Source organism: Cyprinodon variegatus, unplaced genomic scaffold, assembly GCF_000732505.1.
Source record: "Cyprinodon variegatus isolate N-32 unplaced genomic scaffold, C_variegatus-1.0 Scaffold1, whole genome shotgun sequence".
NCBI classification, from domain to species: Eukaryota; Metazoa; Chordata; class Actinopteri; order Cyprinodontiformes; family Cyprinodontidae; genus Cyprinodon; species Cyprinodon variegatus.
Window position 1 is genome coordinate 2841566 of NW_015150454.1, and position 13513 is coordinate 2855078.

Below are 13513 nucleotides of genomic sequence, written 5' to 3' on the forward strand. Positions count from 1 at the left end.
ATTGACTTCAGATTCTGTGAAGTCAAATATTTTAGATGTGATATCTGGACATCATTTGTTTTAGTTTGTGCAAGTTTATACTTTTTCCAGTGTACATAACTCAGCCACAGGTCAGGGAAAGTTGTAAATGCCTTTAAATCCGTGTTAGGTTATGAAAGATTGTAAGATTTGAAAACCTTAGGGAATTCTCCTTTCCAAAAGTTGAAAACTACTATTAATGATTACCCTGATAAACACAAGTGTAAAACCCAGTAGTGGCAACATTATGCTGTGGTGATGTCTTTGTTAAAGACAGAGAAGCTTCAAGGACAGCTAATAAAATGCAATGCTGAAGGAGTAATGGAGATTTTTTTTCCCAAGCAGGAGCATTAGTTATGAATCTGTGAAAAAGAAAATAATAATCTGCTTTGCATATACATCTTTATTCACAAGAATATTCTACGACAGAGACTGTATAATAGTGGTCTTTGAAATAAACACATTTAAGCTATTTTGAATCATCTAGATTCATGCATTTGCTGGATTGTGCTTCACTTTTTATGATTGTATTTTTTTATGTCACATGAATAATTTAACAATGATTAAAAAGCAAATGATTTAGCATAGCGATCTCATGAGAAAGATAAATCCATGTGGATAAACATGACAGAAACTTGATTTAGTGCATATCACAACAATGATTCCGCTGGAGAAAATGCTGCTGCAGTGAAAGAGCATGAGCCTCAGGGAGAATGTTTGCTGCTAAAATGAGAACCATATCCTCCTGTGCTCCTAACGCCATTAGGACCAACTCTTTTCTGATGCTGAAAGAAGGATCAAGCCTGAAGGGCACACAGATCCCCACTTTATATATCTCTGAGGGGCCAGAGGTTTTGGTTTCAGCAGCACTCTGGCCCCTGAAAGTTCTGCATGGGGCCAGTTTAAGCTTCATTTAGACAGTGGAGCTTTTGCAGGAACAGGATATTGTGCTTCCTCTGGAAACCATCTCAGCCTGGACAGGATGAATCGTGTACAGTCTGTTCCAGTCAGCACGGAGAGTGAAGAGGGAATGTAGAGAACACTTATCCTGATTTTCATGTCTTAATGGAAAATGTGTTAAAGTCAAATCTAAAAAGAAAAAGAAAGAATGTTTGTGAACTCTGATATATTTCACTGCTTTACTGTCTTAAAACCATCATATTTGCACAAAGTACAAATAAATAAAAAATGATTTCTTTTGCAGACTCAAAGTGTAGGTTCATGTAGATAGCAGTTAACTGTGTCCTCTTGCATGTTCTTCTTATAGTTGTGCATGTTTTTGCAGATTTTCCAGCTCTGAAAACATGCATGTTAACTTTTCCATCTAAACCAAATCTTAGATGTGAGAGTTTTGCTTGGTCGTTCTCTGATGGATGAGTAATTTTCCATTAATATGCTAAAGTAAGGCTGGAACAGAAAATGGATTTGCTGGAGCACCGCAGTCCAAGAAGCAATCCATTAATTTTGGTGATGATCCACGTTATCATCTGCAAGGATTCTGTGACATTATTTGGCAGAACAAGCAGTTCCCCGCTAAATCAAAGAGTGGCAGCTTCAGCTTTGGCCTTAAAAAAAAAAGTCCAAAAGTATCAAACTGAAGACAAAAACACAGGGAAGATGAGCCTTGCCTCGCTGGAAGTCATGATCTGCTGATCAAAGAAGAAAGAGTGAATGAAGAAGATGAGAGCAGAACAAACACCAGAGGCTGTAGACACATGTGCCTTATTTATAAACTTATGAAAGGATTTTAAGGAAATTATTACCAAAGGTGCACCTCATGCCAAGGAACATTCATTAAAATTAAAATTTGGTAATGATCATGTGCCAGTTTTAGCTATAGGTGTAAGTCACAATACGGGGGTAAATTTAGCTGTTTGGTGGAGGTCTGCACTCTCCGATTGCTTTTCTAGTTATTTATGTTTTATTTCCAAAGAGCCAGGTTTCTAATTTTCCAAACTGGCTTTAAGCTGCTCTCCTATGGCTTTTGCAAATGGAACATAAATCAGAAAAAAAAAAAAAATCTTAAACCATACCATACAAACTTTATTTGCCATAGCAGCAAAGTGCTTTACAGATTATAGGCAATACATCACAGTAGAAGTACATAATGAAAACTTTAACAGAAGACAAAAAAACACAGACATCTAAAACCGAGCTGCAGCTAAACTGTTAATAGGATAAAGCCAGCAGTCTCATTGAAAAACAAAAACAAAAGGTGAGATGGTGGATTTTTTTTTTTTGTTTGTTTTTTTGCATGCATCCATAGCCTAATCAATATAGTCTATTAACCTAAAGCACTATGCATGGTAAGCTGTTACATGTCAGGTACACTGGTCATTGACCTTGACCAAGGCACCTTAGAGTAGAACTGCAGTCAGTCCCTGGACTGGCATGGCTATCACTGCCCCTACATAGTTAGGGACTTATGTGGAGGACAAATTTCTCACAGGGATCGGCTTCATAGTCATGGTCGGCCACTTCTTTGATTTATTTATTTTGCTCAGGCTACTCGTAAGCCCACAGTCCACCACATGTTGAATGGGCAATATTATTGCCATTGCTGTTAATATATAGTAGAAATTTTACACATTCAGTAATAAAATGTCACAGGGGATGGTCATTTAAGTTTACGTTTGGTCACTGCTGCATTTTATGGAATAGAAATGTTCATTTACTGACTGGAAAGCTGTCATGAAAATAAAAGTTGTCTAAGTGTAAAGGAAGATGTTTTCTGATTAATTACGTGATCCAGCCTTGATAATGTGATGTGTACTGCATAAAGAAAGGTATGAGGATTTTTGGGATGGGGATTTTGTGTTTTCTGTATTTCTGTAAAGTTGTATTTTTCCATTTTGAGTGTATTTTCTTTTGTTGTATGTCTAGGTCCCTGATTCTAAGCTTTATGGCTTCTTTGGGAGTTCCCTTTTGAATTTTAATTTAAATAACAATATAAACAAAAAAACAAACATTTTCTAGTTTGTTTTATGGTGTGGGATGGGTTAAAACTGGTGTGATCCAGAACCCAGGCTCTGGCACAAAGCGATCGCAATGTTTAATGTGAAAGCTCGTCTAGAGTAGTAGCCCTTCAAAATTTCCCCACTTTCCTTGATGTGCCCTTGGCTGGTCCCCTGCAGTTCATTTTTAAACGTCAATACTGGTACAAAAATATTCTTTCTGTCATGATTTGTGGACATTAAAATCTAAAGAGAAGCATTATCTCCTTGTCAGACCATGTAATTCAGTGAAAGGATCAGAGTAAAAAATATGCAAGAGGGGGTCTCTCCAGTGGCTGGAAGTTGGAGGGGATTTCGCTGGGAGGCAAGTGTGCTGCCATTTGGCTGGCGTTTGACTGGGAAGGGCCATTTTGAATGGCTGCTACTGTCACCATTACACCAACTTTATTTACACTTCTTTCAAATGTGGGAATTATTATGATGTAGTGAACACTACTTTTGGGTTCCAAAAGTCTATAAGATCCAAATCCTCTAACAGTTACAAGCTGTGTAAAAAAAAAAGCAAAGTAATTATAGAGGTGGGCTAGTTTCTTTTAGTGTGTAAGTTCTGCATGTAGGTGGGGCTGAGGGTTATTCTCCCCATGATACCAGCACAGAAAACAGAATTGAATCACGTGGAAGGATGTTAATGTAATTAGAGCTGCGACCTTGGGGAATCACTGCTAGCTACATTTTCCATGCTTTTTCTATTCTAATGAGCTAAATATGCAGTTGGGCGTAAGATCCTTCTTAAACATCAATAATGGACCCTTAAAAAATAAATGTACTAAATATTGCATATATTTGTTAATTAATATAGTTGTATTACTTTCTTGTGTGGGCAGTTTGAGGTATGCAGGTTGCAATGAAAGATGATGTGACCGTGCACAGTTGTTACATGAAACTGACTTTTCTTTTATTTAAATCCTTACATGTGTTTCCTAAAGTCATAAAAGCATTAAAAGAAACCAGTGATAAAATACAAAATTACAATTATTGTAGGTTGTATGGAAGGTGTTTGAATGAAGTAATATCTTTAAATGGTGAGCTTTTTTCATGTTCCGTTCATTGGATTCTGTGAGGCATAACAATCCTTTCACTAAAAATAGAGTAAACTCTTAACGCAGAAAGAATCTTAAGAGAATAGCACACATGTTCTCTAACACCGAACAATACAGGATCTGTTTGCATTATGTGGAAGCCTGCAGAAATGCAATCATTGTTTGATGCTTCAGGTTTCCTCCTGATAAAACTGCTGGCAAGATCTTTGTTTAGCTTGAGAATAGACAATGCATCCTTAACCACATTCAAAATGTAAGTTGTTTTTTTTAATGTTTAGTTTGATGGTTGGACTGATTTTCATAAAAAGAAAAGGTCACTGGGATACAATACTTATGTGAAATTCTGCACCCTAACCCCTGATTTTTAATTAACACACATACATCTTCCTCTGGTTGTGCACTGGACTGATTTCAAAGTGGTATCAGATGTCCCTGAAGTTCCAACTGCCTTGCTGTGATCACTGTGTATATTTTCCATATGATAATTTCACTGAACCACAGTCTTAGCTTTAGGTTCAGGTCTGCACATACAAACTAAAACATCTGGTCCTGCTATAGGAGGTAGACTCGCAGGACCAGAACGACCCCACAAGGCTCTCCCTCAGACCAAGAACCAAGATTAAACATGACCTGAATCATTCCAAAGACTAAATGCAATTCCTGCATGTGCGCCTGTATGTATGAGTAATGGCGTCTGCACCAATGAAATCCCTCTTTTCTACAAGTTTTGGAGGGAGTGTCACGTTCTTGCTTGGGTTATGATGGCAATGGGACATGCAGCCTTAGCAGAGAAACAGAAAGGGTCACTTCTGCTTCATATGGTGGATGTCAGAGGTCATTTCAAAGCTGTCGTGTGGAGTTTCTTCCAGACCGTCAAGCTCCTGTTTAAATAAACAGAAATCAAAACAGACTTTAAGATATTTTAGATTGTAGGAAGATACAAATATATACTCAGAATGCCTCTGATTTAATAAACAGTGTCTTGCCAAAGTAATTAGACTCCTATAACTTTTTTTTTTTTTTTTTTTTTTACTTTGTTACATCAGCGTCATTAAATTCAGTAAATCTGTTCACTTTTATTCTGGCCCTATTTTGGCAAAACACCTCAAGATAAGTTGATTTAAAAGGGAATAATCTGGAAAAATTGGTTAGTGACAATGACATTTGCATTGATCTGAATTTAAACCATTCCACTACAGATCTGTTATAGTGTTTTCAGATTGCTTTGTATTGAAATCTATCCATCTACTTACCATTGCCAGCCCTGCTGTCCAGCTATAGAAGAGCAGGATTATGGAAGCATAGTGCTTCTGTCTTTAAGCCTGTGTGAAAGATGGCATTTTGCCCTCTAAAAAAGCAGGTTGATACAGAGATGTGATTTAAACCAACCGGAGCAAAGGGTCTACAAAGGGCAGCCTTTTATAACCTATTCTATTAGCAGAGCTACCACGAACAGAGAAACATTTATAGAAATACACTAACAAACATCTGCAAAATAATTCAAACACTTTATTTAACAAATATTTAACAACAAAAAAACATTGAATTCCACAATAATACTAGCCCCACTAATTCTTAAATACTTATTAACCCCCCAACCCCCTCATTACTTTATATAAGTAAAAAAAACTTAATTAGAGCCTGAAAGTTACAAATTTTCCATCATCTGTAAATTTAATTCTTCCTCAAGACTTGATAATGTCTTTGCAAGACTTCTGGCCACACTTTTCAGATTTTCGTTTTTATAAATTTGTGAAAAAGGTCCTTTATTTTCCTTGCGATACAAAATCCTGTTGCGTACCCCAGGGATGGGCAATTCCAGTTGCTGAGAGCCGGTTTCCTGCAACTTTTATATGTGCCTTTGGTTCAACACACCTGAGTCAAGTAATTAAATGATTGAGGGAATCCTAGAGGAACTGTGTGCATACTGAGGAGGTTACTCAGCCTTTTGATTCAGGTCTTTTGGACCATGGATGGATCTAAAAGTTGCAGAATAACAGCCCTGGAACTGGAATTGCCCACATCTGGCTGTAAGATCAAGATTAAAATACGTTTACCTTGATCTTTATTATATAAATGTAAAAAGATATTTAAATATTGTTGTGGCTTAACAATAACCTAAAAATGTTGTCCATTGTCTTTAACTTACTTCACACAGTGCAGATATATTGTTAGATGAAATAGCCACGGAAAATACTGCCAATCAAATTTATGAACCTATTTTACTTGTTTGATCAAGCTTTCTTTGTGTAATTTTTCTTGTTAGGATCCTTTCTCTCCTAAAAAAAATGCCTTTCAATCTTTATGCCTGAATGAACACGTCTCTGCATCAGTCAAGATACTCTGTTATTACAATTTCATTATTTCAGCGCTCTGCCGTCACTGCAGTGATCAAAGCAGGTCTACTTCAGAGTCCCTTTTTGTCTCTGCGCTGCGTAGAGATGGTTAACGAGCTACGTGTGCATGCCTGAGTGCTTCAGAGCACAAATCAATGCACGTCTTAAGTGAAACCTGCAGGAGCGACTCACTTCATGGGATCAGCAGGCGGCCAGACAGACATAATTATAGTGGTTTTGCCATAAAACATGATTACCTTGAGTCGGGACTTTAACTGAAGTGTTTTGTTTAAATAAACCTGGGACTGAAAAGGAGGCCCCTAAAGGTTCTTAGAGAGGAGAACTTTTGTTTTCTCCTCATTTACAGGAGAAAACAGAGCTATCCTGACTGCTCAACCAGTGCTGCACTTTATCCTGTCCCACCAGTGTACTCATAAAACAAAAACACGCAGACCCTGCTGACATGCTGAAGTTCACAGTCGTGTGAAGGATGTCTCCAGCTCCAGTCTGACAGTCTGAGAGTAAAAAGCTGCTGGGATTTTGCCTTTCTAAGGCAGGCTGGGTGAAGCTGATGACCTGCAGGTAGACTCACAGGTACCCCCCCTTAAAGAAGTCATAACACTCCCCTTCTAGTAAAAAGCCCTTTGCGTTCCAATAAGACACGTGACAGTAAACAGATATGGCATTTCAGACAAAAACAGGTAACTTTAAGAAGAGGCCATTTTTTAAAACATTTTTAAACATCACTGCTTTCTTTCTGATTTTAAATTTAAACAATGTGACAAGCTCGTCTTTTCAACGCTCCAGTGAACCCAGAGTAAAGCTCCGGATGATTCTTGGCTCCATAAAATAAAGATAAACATAATACAACATTATGTATGTATTAAACATAATGTTACAACAAATGAATAGCTTTTATTGTTGTTACTAAGATTAAAAGAATAAAGAAAGTGAATAATCTATTGTCTATACCAGGGGTCTGCAAATTGCTCATCTTTGTAACCTCTGCAATGAGGCTCTTAATACTGGCCTAAAATGATAGAAAGAAGTAACTTATGTAGCATAACAACAAATAATATTTGATAAAATTTTCACAACAGAATGCCAATAAAAGAACAGGAAATGTGTTTTTAGATCTACTTTTCTTGTAATTAGCTTGAAAATTATGTGGATTTTTTCTCTTTAAATAATAATATCCTATGGAAGAAAATACATGCCTCATATTTATGAAATGTTTTTCCTCATTTTAAAAGCTAAGAATACATTTGTTTATATTGGCAACAGTTTTACTATTTCAGAGGGTATATAATATTTGTGGCTTTAAACAACTTTTACTCAGCTGGACTCAGCACAAAATGGCTCTTTAGGTTTTAAAGGTTGCAGATTGCTGGTCTATATCCTCTTGTCCTTACAGGGTCATGGAGTAGGTGCCTTCCTAAAGTTTCATTGGACAATTTAGGGTCAATTTTAGTGAGGATGTGGGAGGAAACTGGATTACCTGGTACAAATTAGGTTGCTTATAATTAATTATTCATGTTACAAAAGAAAGTCCATGAGAGTTGATCATTAATTAGATTTAAATGACTTTAGATGGTGAGTTAAGTGCAAATGAAACTCATTGAAGAATAGTTGCAGTTACCAGATCATTGTTTAATATTTATATATATAATTATCAATGAAATATTTATATATATTACCATATATTATATATATTTTTATGAATGTATACTGTAATAAGGATAATTTAAAACTTTATTTCAGTAAAACCAACATAAGAATGGAACAACTGTGTGATGGAAAGCAGATCTCACATTTTGCTGATATCAATCAGTTACAGAAACAATAAAAACAGGTTTTAAAATTAAAAAGGGGAGAAAAAAGACAGGATTTGTTTTTTTGTTTTTTTTTAATCCTCAGGAAGAAATGAAAAAACAAGCAAACATAGAAACTGGTGCAGGGATGGAAACCTGGATCATGATAATCTACCTGCTCCCTTAACATCTCTAAAGAACCTTCATTATTGCAAATCTATGGCTTTCACCTTTTATGTTTCACTCATTGCCCTCAAATGTCTATACTAAATCGAAACAGACATGTTGGCAGACCTACAACTCCGACATCATCAAGGCTTCCTTGTGCTCTGCGATGTGTCACCTGTCACCAGATTAACTTCCAGCAGGACCCAAACTAAATGGAAGCAGGACTGAAATGAGCAGAGCTTTGAACTGAGCCAGCAGAGCCCTTCATTCTCTGTGGTAATGTGACATCAAAGACATTCGCAACATATGAGCTTCATTAAAGGGACCAAAATACGTACTGTTCTTTGACCAGACAAGGATATGAAGTATCACATACCCAGACTATAATGCAAGTAGGGAATAGGGCTGTCAGTAAGAGCCTGCTTCCATTGTGGTCCCTCCTTCAAGGTGTTAGATATGCGGGAAATGTGTCATGGCGGTTTCCTGGCAGGCTTTAGAGTGGCCACACAGGAAGACATGCTGGACAGGAAGCTGGAGGATGCCTCTGTCAGCCTGGATGGGATATTTAGGAAATGTTTGATTTATTTATTCTTAATATTAGCTCGCCTCAGATCAAGGCAATGTGACCTAAACAGCTTGTACAAGTCTTAAAAGAAGAAAAGTTAAATAGAATATATTCAACTTACTGTGGTTTAAATTCTGTTTTTTCCCCTGTGTTTCTCTTGTTGCATTCAGTTCACGCTCACAACCAGCTGTTCCTCATGCATTCCTCTTCCTCACCTGCTTATGTTCAAGGTTTAAAATCCTGGTTTTCCAATTTTCTTTATCAAACTTTCATGTTACCCTCTTCTCTGGACTCCAAAGGTGTACATTTCAAAAGAAAGAGAATGCTGGTGTAAAGTTTGTGTTTGCATGTGCTCAAGAAATGTGTCAGGAACATGATGCTAGAGGCGTTTTCATCTTAGGGCTCAGCTGACAAAACAGTCCTAACCAAAGAAATAGATGCTGGCATTAAATTAAAAAAACATTTCTAGGTTGAATTATCAAGTGAGTTGTTAGTCTTCCAACTCTGAACATCTGCAGCTTTCATTGGTAATGTGCCTTGGATTTACCACACACACTGTGTTGTCTTAAAGCTTCTGTTACTTCTTTCACATCGACAAAGCCTCCTGTACAGTTTTACAAAGGAAATGTTTGTTTTTGCAGACTGCAAGCAGGTACCAGCAATCTATGGTTTCTGTTGTATAATCATGTTATTGAGTGGCATACTCCCCTTCAGGGCAGCTCACAATAATTCATAAGGAGTATCTGATTTTCACCGAGTGTAAGTGTAGATGTAAGGCTCGGGTGAATGCTTGGCTTTGTGAGACTTTGTTAGGTGGAGAAACAGGAAGCAGGCCTTATGGTTTAAAGTTGCAGTATGGCTCCACCTGTCTATCGTGTCCAATCACATGCAGAGACACTTGTGGAGTGGACAAGCGATGCTCTGCTCCACTTAGGTGAAGTGTCCGTGAGCTCTTCATAGACACACTGTGAAAGCACATCCAGGCGTGGAACCTTCTCACAGGGTAACCCAGTATTCCCAGTGAAAGGCTTTCTTAGAGGCAGATCGTTTCCTCAACAACTCCTCTACTTTTGCAAAGCAAGCCGAGCTTCTTCGGCTCCAGCCGAACAGGGGCCCCTTTTCCTTCCCTCCACTCCTGCAGGGGCCCGCTCAGGTAGCCGAGGGACACAAACAGCGGCGCTTCAATGGAGCCTCTTATGTATCAATTACCTAAAATATCAAACAGCACGTGAGAGAGGCGGTCGACTTGTTTGTTTGACTTTGGTCACAGAGATTCCTGAGTAAACTCACAGAGGTGGAAGGGTTGAGAAAAGGTTGGTCTATCTCAGAGGAAGTGAGGCAGGAAAACTGAGTGATTTGTCATCTGTGTGACCTATATTTATCACAGAGGAAGTTTGAGTCTTTGCTTCACAATGAAGCAAGACAATAAAAATCAATTTTCTAAAGGTTAAACAAAGTGTGGGAGATCTGTGTCAGTTAAACTGAGCAAAGAGATTAATAAAATAATCTATTTTAAATGGGTTTTTGGAGCTAACGCTGGAGGTGGAACTGATCCGGGACAATGGAGAAAGTAAACAAATTGGTTTTAGGAAGCAGTCCCAGTGGGGTTGAGAGTGAGCAGTGGCACATTTTGAAATGGTCTATGTCAGCAGAGCTCATGGTACCATGTCAGTTAAAAAAAGAATAAAGTCTGTGCACAGTCTAAGAACTATAAGGAAACCTCACTGCACAGCTTCCTAACAAAGCTGCAGATAAATTAAAGCCTTAATTCATAGCTTCCTCTGATGAGACTTGACTCAATTATACTCAAGTCTAAAATAAGTAGCTATATTATGCTCTAAAATGACAATCTTGACTAATTTTACCAATAAACCCCTGAAAAATGTAGATTACATTTATCCACAGTCACTGTTGAAAGAAAACCGTATGATTCACGATTTATATCCTGCTTCATTTCCTGTTAAGAGAAACAATAAGAGGAGTTCTCTCACTGCCTCCATGCCTAAATATGAGGAGACTCTTTCGGCTGACGCAGAACAAGGTAAAGTACCATACTGCACCACTGACCTCAGAGCACCTTCGAATCCTCCATAATAAGCCGGAGGGTGTCACTGAGGAGTAGGATGCAGATCTCAGATAAGGAAATGTAATGTGTGACAGAAGACGATGTGTACTTTCTCATGAACATGTGATCTACACAGTGAAACATGGTAGTAGGAGTACCATGCTGTGGAGATCCTTCCCTTTTCTTTTTCTGAAGAGATAGAAAAGTGGTGAGGAATGATGGAAGCTAAATACAGCTTAATCCTAAAAAGTGTATTTACCCTTCAAAGAAACACAAACCCTTAGCATACAGTCAGATATATTATAAGATTGTATAGATGAAAGCACATCTAGTATATGAAGCACATGAAGTACATAAAAAGTATTGCATCATCAGTTTATGTGACGCTTATTATGCTTCTGCACAAGCTCCATAGCTGCACACTCTGACTGCACAGGTCTGATTTACTTTGAGATTTGAGCTAGAACTCCCTGTTTAGCCCCCTAAACACCCACCCACCCACACAACCCCCGGGTGCTTTGGTTCTCCACTGAAAAGGCTTGATTATCACCAGACCTGCTGCTCAACTGATACTAGTGGGGATAAAAAAAAGGTGGGGGGAGGAGTAGCCATAATAGTCTTCTGTGAGTTCCTGGGCGTGGGGTTACCTGGCCTGTCCTTTTCCGGTGGGGTGTAATTTCACACATCATATGTGTGCATTTTCATGCATTAACCATTTTGGGAACAATTGCATACAGCTGCTGCAGGAGTGGGAGAGGAGAGGAGCGTGGTTCACGTCAGAGACAAATGGGGCTTGTTTGTTGAGCATTCACAGGGACACATAGTTGTTCTCTTGGAAAATACACAAATATGTTTCCTCCTGGGTGTATTTAAAAAGCAATCCAGTTTCCCTCAGGGGAGGAGATTTAGTAGTTGATTCTCCAGCTGATGAAACTCTGATGGGGTCAAAGCAGCAGGCCTACAGTGCCTCATAAAGTTTTTTCAGAAATGTTGCAAAATAATGGGTGATTTCATTTGACCATGAAAATATATGCAAGCCTCTTTGAAAAAAAGATCGGGAACTTCTTGGAAAATTATCTATCAAACGCAAAACCATAAACTTTGGTAAGTTTTATGCATTCTGTGGGATATAGAAGCGGTCACCACCCTGAAGCTGAGAGCTCCTGTATGAATTCAATTCAATTAAATTCAGTTTATTTATAAAGCGCCAAATTCACAACACATGTCATCTAAAGGCACTTTACAGTTCAACCAGATCATACAGTCAAATTGATTCAAAGTATTCAAGTATGTGTACTGAGTCACACAAAGTGCTACAAATACAGACCAATGAGCTAGAAGAGTCAGCATCCACCTAAACCTTATGGATTAGAAGCACATTTTCATGCTTCTATTAGATATCACAATTTTCAAAACTTCCTTTTTCTTCCTAGAAAACAGTTTTGAAGCTGCAAATTTCTCCTGAGGCAGAATAACCGCTGCTCCATCAATAGATTCCATCAGCGCAGCTCTATTGGGCTCTTGGTTGCTTCTTTAGCCTACTTAAGTGGACGATCAAGGTTTTGTAGGGTTTTTAGATTTGCTGTTGTCTTTCCATTCTTCGATAACTGGGTTCTATTTACCAATTAGCTGAAGGCTAGTTGTGGTAATCCTTCTTTAGGGGTATTAGAGTAAGTGAATATAAATATAAACCACACTTTTCTGATGGCTTGATAGAGTTATCTTTGAAGGTAGAATATATAATCCCCAAAATCCATGTTTAAGCCACCTCTATTAAATAAATCAAATCAATTACAACATAAAAGTAGGATGGCATAATAAATGGATTAGGTAAGTTGAAGGCATTTTAATCAAAGGTCTTCCGGGATGGGAAGGAGCGGAGCACCGTGTTTCTTCCTGTGACCAAAGAGATGGGAAGCAAACTATGCTTAAAGCAAACAGCATAATAATAGCTTCAAAGGTAAGTGATCTGTCAGAGGCTGACAGACGGAGCCTCGCTGCTCCTCTTCTGACAGCCTGAACAATTAATGATATTCCCTCATCTGAAATGGATCTACTCCAACCACTAAAATGTGCCTCTATGAAGGTTTAATGTTACTGATTAATGATTTGACCTTTAAAAGTCTCTCAAACTGAAGTCATCGGTCAGATGACACAGAAAACATCCTGTTGATAGGGACTGAGCCGTCAGTTGGTGATTTCAGCACTACTCATTTAGGCTTCAGTTAGTGCTCAGGTATTTACTTTCATATTTGTCTTTATGACAACAGATCAAAGCAAAAACCTTGATTATTAGAAATCATGGATAAACAATGAACATATTTAAACAGAGTCCACCCTATCAGCACTAGCCAAAAGTCAAAAATGGGGGAGTTATTTTTCCTGAAATAGCAGACACCTACTAAAACATTGTTGTATGCAAAATGTTTTGATTAAACATTTATTTATAAAACTTGGGAATGTTAACATCTTGACTGAAACTAAGTGTGGATACTG